The following is a 14,661-nucleotide window of genomic DNA, read 5'->3' as shown; positions in this document are numbered from 1 at the left end:
GCCCCGCATCAGGCTCTCTGCTCAGCAGGGAGCCTGCTTCCCCCCTCTCTCTCTCTGCCTGCTGCTCTGCCTACTTGTGATCTCTGTCTCTGTCAAATAACAAATAAAATCTTTAAAAAAGAAAAAGAAAAGAAAAGAAACACTGAGCCCTTTATGGATCCATCCAAGGTCACCCCCAAATGAGAAACAAATTTAGCCTCCTGCATCGTAGCCTTTCAGCTCCCACCCTCTTTCCTGGTCCACTTATGGCTGAACTTTCTTGGCCTGCCCCAACCCCCACCGGGTCTCGCTAGTAATGTGTCTTGATGGAAGCCCTGGGGGGACGGGGGGGGGGGGTGACTGAGGTAGGGGGTGGCTAGGGCTGCCAACTTCCTGGGAGGAGCACTTACCCACGAAACAGACCATCCTCTGAGTCACTGGGACGACTGGAGATCCTGGAGGTTGGGAGAGGCTGACTCATCCTTGTCTCTATTTCATCAGGAAAGGAAGAGGCCTCACACATAGGGGAATGGCTGTTGTTTTCCCCACGGAACTGAAAACTGCAATGGAGCCATGTGGAAAGATGGAGCAGGCTCCAAGAAGGTTCTGGAGAGAGAGAGAGTCCGGGGTCCTTTCAAACCACCGTGGACAGGAAACTCAATATTCAAATATAGACTCCAAAAAAAGTACACTTGAAAGATGTTTGTCTTGTGAAATAATCACCCATTAGAAAGCCCAGAGTTCCTTTAAAGGGCCTTCCAGTCCTGTCAGTCTCCAGGGCTTGCTTCCAAATCCATCAGGGACCTCACAGCACTAGAAACGTTTGCCCGCCTTCACCTCCGAGTGGCAGGTCATCCCCAGATCCCCTTGGCTCCTTTAGGCTAGTTCTGAGCTTCTCAAACTCTCAGAATCACCTGGAGAGCTTGTGAAAAACACAGGTGGGTACAAAGGTGGGTAGGGCCCCACCCCCGTGTGTCTGACTCAGTGAGGTTGGGGTGGTTATTTGCATTTGGGGGTGGGTCAGGTCATTTGCATTTTAGCAGGTTCCCAGGTGATGCTCCTGCTGCTGGTCCAGGAGTGTGTGAGGCCCACCTGCCTGAGCTCCCTGCCAGGGAAAGGCACTCCACACCTCCTTGTCACTGGTTTCCACTGATGTCTGGGCCTCAGGGCTCCACAGGGCACTCTGCCTTGCCGGGTAGACCCATGGCACTTCCTGAGGGAGGGTGTTGCCTTTCCCACCTCTGCCACGACTTGTTCACAAGTTCTCTGTGCCCAGACTTCTAGCAGCCCCGCGTGGGCCCAGCTCAGCTCAGAAAGCTGACCCCATCGCCTTCCCGCCACCAAACTTCAGCCCCACCGCCCACTCTCTCACCCATGCTCCTCAAGAATGGAGTGTCTGCTCCCACCTCAGGCCATTCATGCCGCCCGTGTCCCTCCCCCTTCAGTTCTCTATCCTCTCCTATGCCTTTCCTTACCCCCTCTAATGGGAAGAGTGGATCATTCCCATAAGCATACAAACATTTTCTGGAATCTCTCATCTATTAAAAATGGGGCTCGGGGTGGTGGGTGAGGGGCACCTGGGTGGCTCAGTGGGTTGAACGTCCAACTCTTGGTTTCGGATCTGGTCATGATCTGGATGTCATGAGATCAAGCCCTGTGTCAGGCTCCATACTGAGCAGAGTCAGCTTGAGGTTCTCTCCCTCTCCTTCTGCCCCTCCCCCTTATCTCACTCTCTCTCCCTCTCTCTCTAAAATAAATACAATTTTTTTTTAAACAGGGGGTAAGCTACCCTAGGCCACCTCATCTGCCTCTAGCTATCCCCCATCTCCCTAATATTCACAGCAAAATTTCTTCAAAATATTGGGGATAGTTCCCATAGCCACTTTCTCCTTCCTGACCCACTTGAGTCTCTCCCCCTTACTTAGTACTTAATACTTAGTACTTAGTACTCCACTGGAACCCAGCACTCCCACATTGCCAAATCCCAGGCCTCACCTCAGTCAGTCTCTCAGAAACCTTTGAGACCACTGACTGCTGCCTCTTACTGAGAAGACCTTTTGCTCATGGCTTCTTTGGCCCCACTTCTCGGAGGGTTGGAGGGCCCTGGTCTCCCCTCCCCTTTCTCTAGCCTCGTGGTGTCAACATGCTGTCTGCTGAGTCTGTGTCTACAGCTCATGATCAGTCCCTCCCTTGAGCTTGGATTTTATCCAACTACCTTTAGCATCTCAAACCCAACATGCCCAAACAAAACTCTTGTTTTCCCCTACCCTGGTTGGGGGAGGGGGTATATAGCAGAAAATTCATCATCTTTAAGTGTACCATTTGGTGGTTTTAAGTATGTTCCCAGTGTTGTGCAACCATCACCACTATTCATTTCCAGAACTTTTCCATCATTCCAAACTGCAGCTCTGTACCCATTAAATAATATTATTTAATATTATTCCCCCACCACGCTCAGCCAGTGGTAACCACTATTCTTTCTGTCTCTATGAATTTGACTATGGTATGTACCTCATGTAAGTGGAATATTTGTCTTTTGGTGTCTGCCTGCTGACAATTTCTTCCCTCCGTTTCTGCCATCCCCCAATGCCCCGAGAAAACTCCCCAACAAATAAATTGGCAGTTGGCCAGCTCTGAGAAGGTTTCTGAGGTGTTCTTTGATTTTGTTTTCAGCAATTTGTTTTGCTGTATAAAATTTTTAAATATATAAAATAAAATAGCTGAAAAAGATGTAAGGCCATGCTCCTAGTTCTCAGATTTATCTTTGTTAACATTTCATGTCAGTTGCTTTGTCATTTTCAAATACAAGAAATAAAGCACTAGAATTCAAATTGTAATCTCCTTTTAACGCCCACCTTCAGAGGCAACAATAGATAAATTAAATATACATCATCTAGCCAATTTTTACAGTGCTCACTTAATCTATATCTCGTCTAACCTGAGACACCATCCGTTGTAAGACGCACTATTATTTTAAGCCCCACTTAAAAAGAAAAACATTGACAATTAGACTACGATGCAACACTTTCTAATCTTGGATTTTTATTTCTCCTAATCTATTTTTATTTTTTAATTATTCGTCACTTACATATAACACCCATTGCTCATAACAAGTACCTTCCTTAATACCCATTGCCGATATAGCCCATCACCCACCCACCTCCCTCCATCAACCCTCAGTTTGCTCTCTAACCTTAAGAGTCTCTTATAGGGGCACCAGGGTGGCTCAGTTCATTAAGCATTGGACTCTTGAGTTTGGCTCAGTTGTGATCTCGGGGTCGTGGGATTCAGCCCCATGTCAGACCCCGAGCTGAAAGTGGAGTCTGCTAAGATTCTCTCTCTCCCTCTCCCGCCCCCTCTGCCCCTCCCCCATGCGCGCACCCGCTCGCTCTCTCTCTCTCTCTCTCTCTCTCTCTCTAATGGCTTGTTTCCCTCTTTTTTTTTCCCTTCCTCTATATTCATCTGTTTTGTTTCCTAAATTCCACATACAAGTGAAATCATATAATATTTGTCTTTCTCCGACTGACTTATTTCACTTAGCATCATACACTCTAGCTCATCCATATCATTGCAAATGGCAAGATTTCATTTTTTGGATGGCTGAGTAACGTAGATATAGATATAGATATAGATCACATCTTCTTTATCCATTCATCAGTCAATAGACACTGGGGATCTTTCCATAACTTGGCTATTATTGATAAGGCTGCTATAAATTTCAGGGTTCATATACGACTTCCAATCTGTATTTTTGTATCCTTTGGGTGAATGCCTAGTAGTGCAATTGCTAGATAGTAGGACAGCTCTATTTTTAACTTTTTGAGGAACCTCTATACTATTCTCCAGAGTGGCTGCACCAGTTTGCATTCTCACCAATGGTGTAAGAGAGTTCCTCTTTCTCCACATCTCACCAACATCTGTTGTTTCCTGTGTTTATTTTTGCCATTCTGACAGGTATGAGGTGGTATCTTATCATGGTTTTGATTTGTATTTCCCGAGATGTTGAGCATTAGATTTTTATTTAATACTTATTAAAAGGCCTCTTTCAGACCTCTTTAGATGTATATTTTGTCATACCATATTTCCTGGAATTTAAAATATCATCAATTTTAAGATGCAACCTGATTCAGAGACTTTTTAAAACTATCTTGGGGTCAAAGGATTATGGCTTATGATTCTTGTGCATAAATAAGAAGGACATATCAAGGAACGTAAAATTGGTTAAGTATTCCTAAATTTTCACATCTAAAGTTCACTCTCCTGCATCACTTCTTAAAAAATTAGTGGAGGGGCGCCTGGGTGGCTCAGGGGGTTAAAGCCTCTGCCTTTGGCTCAGGTCATTATTCCAGGGTCCTGGGATCAAGCCCCACATTGGGCTCTCTGCTCGGCAGGGAGCCTGCTTCCTCCTCTCTCTCTGCCTGCCTCTCTGCCTACTTGTGATCTCAGTCTGTCAAATAAATGAATAAATAAATCTTTAAAAAAATAAAGTAAAAATAAAAAATTAGTGGACTTTTTAACAGTTTTAGATTTAAAGGAAAAATTGAGCAAAACATACAGTTTCCATATACCCTTTCACCCTTCCTCCCAATTTTTCCCAAAATTGTTCCAATTTTGAACATTTTGCATTATTGTGGTACATTTGTTTTCACTGTCTTCAATGTGGTACATTCGTTTTCATTGATGAGCCAATATTGATGCATTACTATTAACTAAATCTATAGTTTACATTAAGATTCACTCTTGGTGTTGTACATTTTATGGTTTGACAAATGTATAATGACACGTATCCACCATTGTGGTATCATACAGAATAACAGTCTCACTGTCCTAAAAATTCCCTATGCTCCAACTTCTTCCCCTCTCTTTCCCCACAAGACCCTGGCAACCACTGATCTTTTTACTGTCTCTATAGTTTTGCCTTTTTTAGAATGTCATATAGTGGGAATCATACAGCATATAGATCATATTAGTATACAATTAGTATACAATAGTATAGTATTAAGATTGGCTTCTTTCACTCAACATAAATGGTTAATTGGTCTTCAAACCATCTCAAAACAAAAAGGGGTGTCAGTGTCTCGTCATACCACCAAATCATTATACTCTTTGGTGAGCTTATTCTATTTTTTGGTAAGTTTATTCTATCTTTCTTTCTTTCTTTCTTTCTTTTTTAAGTAGGCTCCATGCCCAACATGGAGCCTAGTGCAGGGCTTGAACTCATGACCCTGAGATCATGACCAGAGCTGAGATCAAAAGTCTGATGCTTAACTAACTGAGACACATTGGTGCCCCTGTACTTTTAATAATTTGAAAATTACTTTCCATACTAGAATGCAAATGCCCTGAGATGTTTAGAGGCTGTTTGTTTCATCATATGAATAACGAGAGAACATTTGAGGAGGAGGAGAGAAAGGTCAGATGTATTCACCTAATCCAGTCCTTCTTGGTAAAGTAGGTGGAAAAGTCATGTGCCAAAAAGGAGAGAGAAGGCTGGGGAAATGGTTCTGGAAATTTGACATGACAACAACGAATGTTTTTGGTGTGTGTTGGGGGTGGGGGATTGTACACAAGTGTGTAATGACCGTATCTACTTCCATATCAAAGTAAATGAGATTGTCAAATACCCTGAGGATGTCTCAATTTTTTTCTTTTGGTTTTTTTTAAGGTATAAAATACATCCAGGAATGCTTACCCTTGTTAGATACAGTTCTGCAAGTTTTGAGAAACATGTAAGTTATGTTATTGGCACCACAGTTGATATATAAAACAGTTCTATTACCCCAAAATATTCCCTCATGTCCCTTGATAATTAATCCCCCCCCCTCCAGCCTCTGAAAACCATTTGTTTGCTTTCTGTCCCCACAGTTTTGCCTCTTCTAGAATAAATGGAATCACACAGTATGTAGCTTTTTGAGTCTGGCTTCTTTCACTTAGCCTAATGCATCTGAAATTCATCTATGTTGTGTATATTAGTACTTCATTCCTTTTCATTGCTGAGTAGTATTCCATTTTATGGATATACCAGATTTTATTGTTCACTAGTTGAAGGACATATGGGTTATTACTTATTGGGAGACTATGAATAAAACTGTTATAAACATTTGCATATAGATTTATATGTGGACATAAGTTTTTATTTCATTTGCATAAATACTTAGAAGTTGGATCACTGGATCATATGACTATAGCGTCATAACATCTCAATAGTAGTTTTAATCTACTTTTCCACAATGGCTAATGATGTTGAGCATCTTGTCATGTGCTTTTTTATCACCTGTATATCTTCTTTTGTGAAACGTCTGTTCAAATCCTTGCCCGTTTTTTATTGGGTTGTTTGTTTTATCATTGAATTGAAACTTCTCTTTATATTCCACTTTTTGATCAGGAGAAGAGCCTTGAAATGATCCATTCATGTGTTTCCTTTAAGCTATATTTTTCTCTCATGGCTTCCATCACATATTTCAAAATAAAGGTTGTCATGGTCTTTCTAATGGTACCAAATACTCTGGCATTGAAATTACTTTTTCTCAACCTCCTAAAGCATTTGGTAGCAGGGTTTTATTTTCCACTCAGAAGCTCTTGAGAATTGGGCAAATGGCTGAGCCAGGAAAAGGGAATGTGTCTGGTGTTGGAAAGTGAATATAGTGGAAAAATACATAAACTTGTTTACTTTTCTTTCTTTCTTTCTTTTCTTTATTTCATTTTTTTCTTTCTTTTGCTCTTTGCCTATTTTTTGCTTCCCAGCCCTTTCATCTGAGTTCATTTTCCTTCTACCTAAAGCACTTACTGAACAATTGTTAATAAGTTTGGCTGGGGATAAACTCAGAAATTAGACTTTACATTTAATGGAAATGCCTTTATTTCACCTTTCTTAAAAGATGTTTTAGCTGGGTATAGAATTACATGGATTTTTTTTTTCCCCCGACACAGTGAAAATACCGTTTCACTTTCTTCTCATTTCCATTACCAGCTAACTAAAATTTATGTCCTTTTCTGGCCTCTTTGGCTGCTCTTTAGATTTTTCTCTGTATCTTTGGCCCTCTGTAGCTAAGTGTAGATTTCTTTTTATGTAAAGTCTAGAATTTACCTTCTTGAATCTGTGGGTTGGTATCTTTCAATTGTTTCAGACATTTTTCAGCTATTATCTCTTCAAGCATTGCCTCTGTCCTTGTCTCTCTTGCTCTTCAACTTCTGAAACTTTGATTAAATATATATTAGAACTTCTCACTGTGTACTCTCACTTTCTGGACCTCTCTTCGTATTTTCCCTCTTTTTGTCTCTTGAGCTTATTATCTCACTGTTCAAATAAATGCCCAAAACATGTATCAAGAGTAATGTATTGGGGCACCCAGGTGGTTCAGTCATTAAACGTCTTCCTTCAGCTCGGGTCATGATCCCAGTGTCCTGGGGTTGAGTCTCACATCAGGCTCTCTGCTCAGTGGGAAGCCTCCTTCTTCTTCTCTCTCTGTTTGTGTTCCCACTCACACTGTGTCTCTCTCTGTCAAATAAATAAATAAAATCTTTTTTAAAAATTACTTAAAAAAAAAAGAGTATTGTACTAGGTAGACTGGTTGCCAATGGCTCTTGAGGTCTATTCTAAATGCCTACTAGGTAATCCTCCATTGGTTCAGCCAGAATCCATCCATTATGGTATGCAGCCACAATAACATCTCTGGGGAAAATACCACTCTTAGAAATTGCTTTATAATTTAAAATCAGGGTGACCCAATTTACTTGGGACAGTCTCTGTTATCCATATCCACACCCCTCTTTTACTCTCACAAGTATTCTGGTTTGAAAATTAAAATATGAACACCTTATTCCCATTAAATATTATGGCCTCTTTGGGGTTAGTGGCAGCCACATATATCATCAAAGTGATTACCTTATTTTGGAAACCTGTGCTTATGATATTAATTTCTTTAGTGCTTTTAGAATGGACAGTATGATTTTGAGGTTTTTAAAGAATATGTGATATTGTCATCATTCCCTACTTGCCTAAAATCACTGTTTCATTTTTCCCTGATTGAATCACATCACTAGAAATTAAACTGCTTCTGTTCAAAATCAGCAAAAAGCTTTGGGGAAACTGATTTTCAGAGCTTCAGCAATAGCTCCCACATGATCCACCCATCACACCAGCCTCTTGTTTTTGAAATGTCTTTTGTTCAATTTGAGGGGTTTGGGATTTTCTCCTGCTTTGAGTTGCATTGCATGGTGAGTGACAGGCAAGCTTTTGGGCCATGACACGGCTTTACCTACTTATGGGTATCTTTATTTTATTTCATGAAGTCCCTCCTTGTTGATTTGTGAGAAAAAATAAAATTACAGAAATTCCTCCAACATCATGTACAGACAGACTTCATTTAATTACACTTCATAGATATTGTGTCTTTTAAAAATTGAAGGTTTGTGACAACCCTCCACTGGACAGATCTATCAGCACCATTTTCCCAACATTTGCTTACTTCATGTCTCTGTGTCACATTTTGGTAATTCCTGCAATATCTCACTTTTTAATTATCATATGTATAATGTAATACAATATGATATGATATGATATGATATGATCAGTTCTCTTTGATGTTAACTATTGTAACTGTTTAGGAACACCACAAACCATGCCTCACATAAGACAATAAGCTTAATAAATGTTGTGTGTTCTGACTGCTCCACCCACCAGTCATTCCCCTCTCTTCCTCTCCTCAGGCCTCCCTATTCCCTGAAACACAACAATATTGAAAGTAGGCCAATAACTAACTCCGAAATGGCCTCCAAGTGCTCAAATGAAAGGAAGAATAGCACATCTCTCATTTTAAATCAAAAACCAGAAATGATTAAGCTCAGTGATGAAGATAGGTCAAGAGCCAAGATAGGCTGGAAGCTGGGTCACTTGTGCCAAAGAGTTAGCCAAGTCATGAGCACAAAAGAAAAATTCCCAAAGGAAATTAAAAGTGTTACCTCCAGTGACACACAAATGATCAGAAAGGGAAACAGCCTTGGTGCTGTTATTAAGAACATTTGAGTGGTCCATATGGAAAATAAAAACAGCCGCAACATTCCCTGAAGCCGAAGCCTACTCCAGGGCAAGGTCCTGACTCTCTTCAATTCTGTGAAGGCTGAGAGAGGTAAGAAAGCTGCAGAAGAAAAGAATGAAACTATCAGAGGTTGGTTCATGAGGTTTAAGAAAAAAGCACCCGACAACATCGAAGTGCAAAGTGATGTGTCAAGTGCAGATGTAGAAGCTGTAGCAAGTTATCCAGAAGACCTTGCTAAGAATGAAGGTGGTTGCACTAAACACCAGACTTTCGATGTAGATGAAACAGCCTTCTACTGGAAGAAGATGCCATCTAGGACTTTCATAGCTGAAGAAGAGAAGGCGATGCCTGGCTTCCAAGTTTCAAAGGACAGGCTGACTCTCTTGTTACAGGCTGATGCATCAGGTGGCTTGAAGTTAAAGCCAATAGCCATGAACATCCCCAAAATCCTAGGGCCCCCAAGAATTACACTAAATCTACTCTGCCTGTGCTCTATAAATGGAATATCAAAGCCTAGATGACAGCAAATCTGTTTACAACATGGTATACTGGATATTTTACATCAACTGTTGAGAACCACTGTTAAGGGGAAAAAAGAAAATATATATATTTTTTCTTTTTTGAAAGATATATATCTTTCAAAATATTACTGCTCATTGAAAATGCACCTGGTCACCCAAGAATTCTGATGGAGATACTCAAGATTTATGTTGTTTTCATGCCTGCTAACACAGCATCCTTCTGCAGCCCATAGATTGGGGAGTAATTTTGACTTCTAAGTCTTAGATTTAAGAAATACATTTTGGGGGCGCCTGGGTAGCTCAGTTCAATAAGCATCTGACTCTTGATTTTGGCTAAGGTCATAATCTTAGGATTGTGAGATCAAGCCCCACATTGGTCTCTGAGCTCAGTGTGGAGTCTTCTTAAGATTCTCTCACTCTCAGGGCGTCTGGATGGCTCAGTGGTTTAAAGCCTCTGCCTTCAGTTCAGGTCATGATCTCAGGGTCCTGGGATCAAGCCCTGCATCAGGCTCTCTGCTCAGCGGGGAGCCTGCTTCCTCCTCTCTCTCTGCCTGCCTCTCTGCCTCCTTGTGATCTCTGTCTGTCAAATAAATAATAAAACCTTTAAAATAAATAAATAAATAGTCCCTCTGCCCTCTTCTCCCTCTCAGCTCTTTAAAAAAAAAAAAAAAAGATTCTCTCACTCTCCCCCTGCCCCCTGCCACTTTCTCTCTCTCTCTCTCTAAAAAAAGAAAAAAAGAAATACATTTTGTAAGACCATAACCACCATAGATAATGATCGATCTGATGGATCCAGACAAAGTAAATTGAAAACATTCTGGGAAGGATTTACCATTCAAGGTACCATTAAGAACATTCATGATTCATAGAAAGAGGTCAAAATATCAATGTTAATGGAAGTTAGGAAGAAGTTGATTCCAACCGTTATGGACAACTTTGAGGGACTCAAGACTTCAGTGGAGAAAGTAGCTGCAGAGATAGTAAAATTAGCTAGCGAACTAGAATTAGAGTGAAACCTGGAGATGTGACTGAATTGCTGCCATCTCATGATAAAACTTTAATGGATGAAGAGTTGCTTCTTACGGATGAGCAAAGAAAGTGGTTTCACGAGAAGGAAGCTACTCCTGGTGAAGATGCTGTGAAGATTGTTGAAATGACAGCAAAGAGTTTACAATATTACATAAACTTAGTTGATAAAGCAGCATCTGGGTGTGAGAAGATTGATTCCAATTTTGAAAGAAGTTCTACTGTGTGTGAATTGTATCAAAAAACATGGCTCATGACGTTCATGAAAGGAAGAGTCAATCAAGTAGCAAACTTCAATGTTGTCTTATTTTAAGAAATTGCCTACGCTTATTACGGTGAGCATAGAGTAATGTATAAAATGTCAAATCACTATGCCGTACACCTGAAACAAATACAACATTGTATGTCAACTGTACTTCAATAAAAACAGAAAGAAATTGCCACACCCACCCCAAACGTCAGCAACCACCATCCTCATCAGTCAGTAGCCATTTACTGAGGCAAAACCCTCTACCAGCAAAGATTATAACTCACTGAAAGCTCAGATGATGGTTAGCATTTTTAGCAATAAACTGCTTTTTAATTAAGATATGTATGTTTTTTAGACATAATGCTTTTTCACACTTAATGGTAAATGTGCCTGTCAGCAGCTTATGGCTGCCCCTTCTACAGAGAATTGCCCTCAGTTGATGGGAGCCATCTCCACGTGGAAGATTTGCCCTCCCTCCCACTCCCAACAGCAGTCTTAGTCAATTATTGATTGGGTAAGAGTATAAAAGTTCAGCCCACTTGCCTCAGAGTGGGACCAATTCTGTGTGCATTCATGCTTCAGAGCTCCCCATGGATCAGGCCTGGATGGGTTCCAGCTGAGATCATATTCTTGCTTAGCTCCTCCCTCTACCATAGCCAGCTTCCCTCAGCTCCCTTATTCTGAAAGCCCTCTCCTCTCTCAATAAATCATACATGCAAGAATCCCCTTCTCAGGCTCTACTTCTAGGAAACATAACATGTGATTGGCATATAACAATAAAGGATAATATTAGAAAAGAAGAAAGGCTGAAAATTATTGAGCTTATCAGTCAACAGTAAACATGAGGGGAAAAATAATAGAATAAATCTGGAAAAACAGAAGGAATGAAATAATAAAATTTGGGAATTAAGTACACATATATATATGATACGTAAATAAAATATATTTTATATGTATAAAATATATATATGATAGTCTTCTTATGATATATATCATTTATATTATAAGAATATATTATATATCACAAGAATATTTTTAACATATAAGAAGGTACAACCTAAAAATATTAAAAATTTAAAAAGATGCATAATAATAGAAAATACAAATATTTAAACTGTAAACAGCTATAAACTGTGAAGTTTTTTGCTACTAAACTTAAAAGCTTAGATGAAATGCATAACTCCCTAGAAAATAACATGTATCCAAAACTGACTCAAGGAGAAATAGAAAAGATAAATAATTCCATAAACACTTGAAAAATATAATCAAATGTTTGAAAACCTATCCCCTTAAAAAGGAGCTCTGATGGTTTTATAGGCAGTTTCTTCAAAGCATTCAAGGAATAGATCATTCCAATCACAAGCAAACTCTTCCAGAAAATAAAAAAGAACATGTCCCAAATCATTTTATGAAATCAGAAAAACCTTTTTGGGTTTGATACCCAAACCAAACAAGAATAAAATGAGAAAGAAATATCACAGACCAGTATCACTTATAAGCATAAATATAAGAGTTCAAAACAAAATTCTACAAACTATGTACAAGAATGTATTTAAGACAACAATACATTATATCCTCATTAGATTTACCTCCAGAATTCAGAAACAGTTCAACATTAATATATATTGCTCACCTCAATATTAAATTTCAAAAATACACAAGATGATCTCAAATGGAAAAGTAATTTTTTTAAATCATGTCCATTAAAAATTAAAATTCTTAAATGTCTAGAAACAGAATGGAACTTCCTAAACCTGCTAAATGATATCCACCAACATCCTTTTTAAAAAACATACTTAGGGACACCTGGGTGACTCAGTCAGTTAAGCATCTGCCTTCGGTTCAGATCATGATCCCAGGGTCCTGGGATCGAGTCCTGCATTGGGCTCCTTGCTCAGCGAGAGCCTGCATCTCCCTCTGCCCCTCCCTCTGCTCATGCTCATGCATTCTCTCTCTCTCTCACACACACAAATAAATAAATAAAATATTTTTTAAGAATTAAATTAAATTAAAAAATAGAATAAAGAACATACTTATACACAACTCATGAATCATTGAACACTGCATCAAAAACTAATGATGTACTATATGTTGGCTAATTGAATTTAAATTTAAAAAAAGAAAAAATACTAAAGAGAGAAGTGTTACATTTTTACTCTAAAAATTCTATAATAAGACAAGGAAACCCACTGTCATTTGCTCTTATTTGTACTGGAAGTCCTGGCTAACCTTCTTCTAAAAGTTCAGGAAAACTAACTTGACATAGAAATAACCAATAGAAAAATATCAAGGCCAAATCCCATATGATGTTATTATAAGAAAGAAGGAGAGAAGGAGCAAAATAACGTCTTCATAGACAATGAACATGAGCCAGAAAGCTGTGCCCACAAAACAAATTTTAAAATGTAATCTTCTAGGGACGCCTGGGTGGCTCAGTGGGCTAAAGCCTCTGCCTTCGGCTCAGGTCATGATCCCAGGGTCTTGGGATCAAGCCCCGCATAGGGCTCTCTGCTCAGCAGGGAGCCTGCTTCCTCCTCTCTCTCTGCCTGCTTCTCTGTGATCTCTGTCTGTCAAATAAATAAATTTTAAAATAAAATAAAATAAAATGTAATCTTCTATACCAAAATGAGCTAAAAGATAAGGAGATTTTATAAGATATGAAATAGCTACATAAATCAGAATAGAAAAAATTAGAAATAAGGTGCAGCACTAAGAGAATTTTTAGTAAAAATAAAAAGTCATTTCAGAAATGAAGACTAAGCAGATGTCCTTTTAAGAGTACAACCAGGGAATTGTATACATCACTTCCATTTGTATTTCATAGGCTTGGCTACATAGCTACATCCAGCTACAGAGGAATCTGGGAAATGGGGTCCTGGCCAGTAACCAAGTACCTAGCAAAACCTTCCACTGCCATAAAATAAAAGAAAAATAGAGAAGATGGGATATATCTAGTAATCTTTTTAACAGTCCACCACTTCTGCCATGCAAACCCTTGTACCCACACATAGAAAATCTCTTGCCCTACCCCAAGGGAGATGACCCCCAAACCCTATCCAATGAATGACTCCAGCTCAAAAGTCAGGAACCCTACAAGATGTCCTGCTTTCTCCATCAGGCCTTGATACACTTCTCTGTGTTCAGTGGCTGATAAAACAAATGTTATCTGTTCCCCAACACACATGGGGCTATAGACAATGCTGGAGTGGAAACAGGGTAATGATGACAAAAGCTCTCCTTTGAAAAATGGGAGAGTAGGGAACCTGCCCAGTAGTCAGTGATTCAAGCTATGATCAAGCCTCACAGAGTGGGGAGCTCAAAGGGAAGAGTCATGAGACTCACTGCCCTGACAATGACGTGAGATCCTTGGTTGGCCTATTTGGTTCTGGTCTATTTCCTCCTTGGTCCTGACATTGCCCCCTTGGAGATCAGTTCTTTTCAGTTAAAAAGTGGACTTTCAAGCATTTGCACGAAGACCAGGGCTCTACAGAGCTTTCAAAGCTGGCTTCAGGTTTGTTTTTTTTTGTTGTTGTTTTTGTTTTTGTTTTTGTCACAAACCTGGTTCAGGTTGTTTTAAGGGTTTTAGAACAGGCTTGGAGTTTCTTTCGTAGTCCAGCCTCTTCAAACCCCGAGAAGGCTTCAGCTGTATTTATCCACATCCATTTTGATGCTCAAGTAACCTTACCTAAAGAACATATATTTTTTAAAGATTTTATTTATTTGAGAGAGAGCACAAACAGGGGGAGCAGCAGAGGGAAAGGGAGAACTAGGCTTCTCAGTGAGCCAGGAGCCCAACATGAGGCTTCATCCCAGGACCCTGAGATCATGACCTGAGCCAAAGGCAGAT

At 39.7% G+C, this 14,661-nt stretch overlaps 1 long non-coding RNA gene across 1 annotated transcript in view; it reads right to left on the bottom strand.

Moving 5' to 3' along the window:
- The window catches only part of LOC116595207, a 38,128-nt gene that overhangs the window by 6,397 nt on the left and 17,070 nt on the right, over positions 1-14,661 (bottom strand). Inside the window, exon 3 of the long non-coding RNA XR_004287564.1 lies at positions 390-585. This is a non-coding gene — a long non-coding RNA (uncharacterized LOC116595207). The remainder of the gene's footprint in view (positions 1-389; positions 586-14,661) is intronic.

This window comes from Mustela erminea, chromosome 7 (assembly GCF_009829155.1).
Source record: "Mustela erminea isolate mMusErm1 chromosome 7, mMusErm1.Pri, whole genome shotgun sequence".
Lineage (NCBI taxonomy): Eukaryota > Metazoa > Chordata > Mammalia > Carnivora > Mustelidae > Mustela > Mustela erminea.
Note: the sequence above shows the minus strand (reverse complement) of the source record. Positions and strands in the feature narration are given on the sequence as shown.